Genomic DNA, 5241 nt, shown 5'->3' on the forward strand with positions numbered 1-5241 from the left:
TATTTCTTTTAAAAGACTTCTTGAGGAAAGGATATTTCTCTCAAAAACATTCCATTCAGAATACATTTTTATGTGAGAATTTTTCATTTTAAGGTATTGAAGGCAAAGACTACATTCCAATATTAAAATGATGTTGACATAATTTTTTGCTTGGCTGATTTCTGAGGATGATATGATCTTCTGTACTGCCCAAGGGATTTGGCTACTCAGATCCCATTAGGAAAATCTCAATCTTCATTTCAATATTGACTGGAGTAGCCATTATATTCAATTCTGTTATAGGTTGTTATCTACCATGCTGAGTGTTGAGTGACAAGAAGTAAATGATAATGTGTTCACCTAGGGACTGTAAGACAAATGTTTCATGTGTTCTGTGGACTTCTGTGAGATAACATTATGATCACATTACACTGAATAAGCATGTTTGGTTTTACATAGAAAAGGGAATTTGAAATTCTGGATGCAAATTCTCAGAAGATGTTTTTTCAGCTTGATTCTTGAGATAAGTGCATTTTCTTAAAATATTTCTAGAAATACTAAATTTCATAGAGCTCTGAAATGATAGTCGGTGTTCTCATTGCATTACAAAATGGAAATCATAACTGCCACTGTGCATTGAATTTTACTATTATGTAAATTAAAAAGAGGCCTTATTTTTCAAATGGCTATCTGATCTTCCTGAGATAACAACATTTTGTTTGAAAGATACAGAAATGTGATTTCAAAAGAAATCTCTTCCTTTAATATAGATGATTTTAAATAAATTAAATTAGTTACTTGGCACAACCAGGTTGTGCTGGTTCTGTTCAGACCTTCAAATTAGGGTCCATCTGATGACCAGACTAATGATTCTTGGCCATAGGAGGATAGAGTTTGTCACCAAGAGGTCCATTCACCAGCCATCATCTGTCAGGCCCATGAGCCTGGCCCTCTACAATGGACTGCAAAATGTCCTTTGCCTTGTATGTGTGGTCAGCACAACAGCTTTCTTGAACTTGAAGAAATGCCTAGCAATATTTTCTACATTTAACATTTCAGGCAGGCTAGAGATGGAAAATGCTGTCTATTTGCTTGTTTTCAAAACTGCCTTATTTTGGAGTACGTTTAATAACAGCATGTTTCCTATAAATTTACAGCATGTGATATTGCTTTGGGTGGGGCATAATGATATTTGCTTATCTTGGTGAGGTTCAGAGGGCTTCTTCAGCATAATTTTAACAGTTCTTGTAATAGAAAAACAATTGACTGTTCTGAAACAGAATTGATATTAGGGCATATCAAAACAATCAGTAATATCTTAAACTATGAAAAATAATTTAATGTTCTAATAAAACTTGTAATGCTGGCCAGACTTGGAACCATTAGGTTCTTTTTCTGTTTTTCTTGGATACTAAAAGAGAATAGAAATACAGTATTATGAACTTCACAAATGATCAAGCCTCTTGAACTGTCAGATTTCTGTAATAAAATGTAACTCAGGAAGAAGATATTTTTCAGTACAACTGTCATTTTCAAATACCAATACATTCTCTGTGATTATGTTTCATAGACCTGTATTTCATCTCTTATAAACACAGATCATTCCTCTTGACTTTATGAGACTAACAAAGGTGACTCCAGTGGAAACATTTTAAGTGTGATTTCACCTCCCACCCGCCTCTCAGTGATATGACTCAAACTGAAAATAAAGAGGGCTTTCAAAGACTTATTTTTTAATAAATAGTCTCAAAGGAACAAAGAACCATGAACTTGCTTATAAGGTACAGTAGCTTCATGACTGAGAGCAGGAGAGCAGAAAGATTCGCATTCCCTTGTTGCTTCAGTAGCTCTTTTCAAGATGCTTCCCATTTGACCTTTGCCACAGAGAAGAGGTCTGTCCAGAATCTCAGAAAAAAAGAAAGGCAAGGTCATGCAGAGATGTCTTAATACATCCTTTGCACAAAACTCTTTTCATATCTACCTAGAAGCAGTGGACCATAGCAAATAACTTGTAGACAGGACCACTCAAGGCCAAATGGCCTGGAGGGACACCATTTAGAATGACCTTTTAAAATCCTTTGTCAGTAATCTGCATAGGTGAAGTCAATTGTCTAAAAGGTCTGTCCTTGTCTAGCAAGTAAAAGATAGTGACTGTTTCAGTAGCAACTTAATCTCATTCCTTTGTAGAAACAATGCAGAGTAACTGTTAGATTTTTAACTCGTATTTTCTGAACTGAGATTCTAGAAGCTCTTACACTGAGACACAAGAGTTGCTTGTCTTTAACAATTTTAAAAAAAGGAAATTAGTTGTAATCTATTTCATACTGACAATCAAGAGCAAAAACTAAAGCTGACTACAAAATTGTGCTTATATTTTTAATTGTTCTTCCTCATATGTATGATTCTGGTAGGAACTGTCATTCTCTAAAAAATGGTAAAAGAAAATAAGAAGTTTCACTAAAGTCCAATTTTGGAGCTGTATTCCTTTTTAAGCCAGCATTGTTGAAAGCTTAGGATTAATGATTTGAAACTCACCAATGTGATCTGAACTGAAAATGAGTTCAGAAAAATAACTTTCTTCTTTGTTTTTTAAATATTTCTGTGCCTTTCACTTTTTAATTTTATGAAAATCTCGCCTCTCCTAAAAAGTTCTTGAAAGAGCGTATTTCTAATTATGATTTTTTTTTTTTTTTTTGGACTAACTACACTGTGGAAAGGTTGCAGTTCTTGCCTGCAGAGTAATTGTGTTTTGACTAGGTGATCAAACTTTCAAGAATAACTGAATGGTCCAAGGAAGGCAAAGAAGATGACCAACCCAACAAAATGTCACTATAGTTGGAATCATGCACGTGGGGGAGAATTCGTATGGGAAAACTGATTAGGGATCAGCTTACTAAAAGGCATATAGGACGCTATGAAAATTAAGATCTCAATAGCTATCTGAGCCAGACCATCAGACTTTGGAGGTGGACATGTGAACTCCATATGAAAGGTTCTCTAAATAGATTGAGAAATAGGACTTTATTGCGGATTCCAGGACTGGTGAGGAAAGAAAGGAAGGGGAACAATGAAGAATGGCAGTTCTGGAGTACCTCCATCTTTCTCCTGTCATGCACCATGCAGTCAGATAGGAGGAAATACTAGATCGTAGTTTACTTTTTCAAAGTCTGCTAAAAAAAAACAAAACAAACAAATGAGCAAGCAAAAAACAAAACAATAACAACCAAAACAGTTTAGAAAGGACTGGAACAGCAAATAGGAAAGTTGTAAAGGTTGATACCAGACATAAAGAAAAAGTGAATTCATTGTGATAATTGAGATTAACTAACCATGTTAACATTATGTTAGCCTATGGAATATTTACAGGAAAGGCTTTCACATGTTTATCTAGTCAGGGAACCAAGTCAGAACTGCGCAGTTGGTAGTCATACAGGAAAAGAGTACTGATTAAACACCAAAACCAAACACCTGCATTCTTTGCTTATATTAATGTTAAATATATGCATATACCACCTATTCCTATAATGTACTGAATCAGCCAGGGACTGCAGCATCCCTATATTCTGAGGAAGTCAGATCCCAATCTGATGTGTGCAGCTTGGACATCTGCCTAATTTGAAACAGAATCACTACTACCCCATGAAGATTTTGAAAATAATTGAGGTCTGACCAAAAATATTTAGTGGTTTATATGAAATCCATTTATTTCCTCTTCCTTTTTTTTTTTTTTTTTTTTTATGGAGATATTCTGACTCTCTGGTTTATGGAACGAAGGTATGTTGAGAACAAGTAGTTTTCTTGGTACTGTCTAATGATAACTGTGTAGTATCAAATTTTCCGTTGAGACATAGCAAATTCCCAATTCTTAATTCCTGCCACAGAAAAGTGGAACATCCCAGAATTAATAGTAATATTTGCAGTCTTTCAAGTCTACTTTACGCAATTCATTTTTATTTTTAAAATATTGAAGAGAATGTTAGTGAAAAAAAATCCTAATTGTATGTTTCTTAAAGATGCTAGCTGGCTGCATTATTACTGGTTTTACAAGGAACAAAATATTATAAAATTATGGCACACAACTACTTTATTTTGCATATTTCTTGTCAAACATTTTGAAAGCTTTGACTGTTTTGTAAGACATCCATGGAGTGGGATGCTAAACCTTGGTTGAAGTTATAGTTGATGCCGAACTGAATCTCCTATTAACATCACTTTTTTTGTTTTGTTTTGATAGTGTGTCCTCTATCTAGATAAAAAGAGACCAGCATACACTAACAAAAGCTCAAACCTTTTGTAACCAATTAATTTTAAATCTTGAGGGAACAAAAAAGTTGTACACGAACAAAATCATGAAAACCTCATGTATGAGTCTTTAAAGGTCAGAGTTCCTGTCAGTAATTTCAGTTAACTGATCTGATTTTTTTTCTTTGTTCACATTTGCCTTAGGCAAAGAAGCTACTATTATGAACACACAATGGGACCAAAGATACTTCTTTAATTAGTCTAACTGAAGAAAACAATCAATAATGGTTGAACTGGTGCTAGAAATTATGTCAGAGAAAGATGAAAGGTAAGACTGAAAAGTGCTGTTGTTGAAATCACCTTGCAATTTTAGTGAGTATAATAATCAAACCTTCCCCTGAAGTTGAAAATTTTGATAAGCAAATGTGAACAGTTAGAAAAAGTGGGAATTTAAAGTCTTGAAGACCTTTAAACACTTGAAACACTTGAAGGCAACAAGCCAGTGTCTGACCAAAAGAAGGTTGTTATCTTGTACATTACTGATGTCCATTCCTCAAAACATAAAGCATTCCTGACTTCAGTGGGCCTATTATTCTAGCAGGCAAAACAATTATTTTTGGATGCTCTGTTGCTTTTACAAGTCAGCTCTGACTGAGCTCCAGCTGGGCTTCTGAGTCAGCAGACCGAGCATCTCATATTCAGAAGGGCTTGCTTCTATCTGGCAAATTCAAGGGAACTGAGCATTAGACTAGTCACTTAAAAGACTTCTTCTTTGCCAGCTCATCCACATGAATGTGCTTTCATGCTGATATGATAGGTGTTATGAGCAGAAAGTGACACAATTTTGTGTGTTCTAAATAAAAGCCTTCTGTAGATGGATCATTACTTAAATGATCTCTTTGTTTAATTAGGGGCTGGGGGAACAGAGCTTGTATTTGGAAGGATCGGGATCATTTTTATAGGTCACTGACTCTGTCACTGTCTGCCCTTGCTCTCTGATTGCACCAGTCTCACTTCTTT

Source organism: Anser cygnoides, chromosome 9 (assembly GCF_040182565.1).
Source record: "Anser cygnoides isolate HZ-2024a breed goose chromosome 9, Taihu_goose_T2T_genome, whole genome shotgun sequence".
NCBI classification, from domain to species: Eukaryota; Metazoa; Chordata; class Aves; order Anseriformes; family Anatidae; genus Anser; species Anser cygnoides.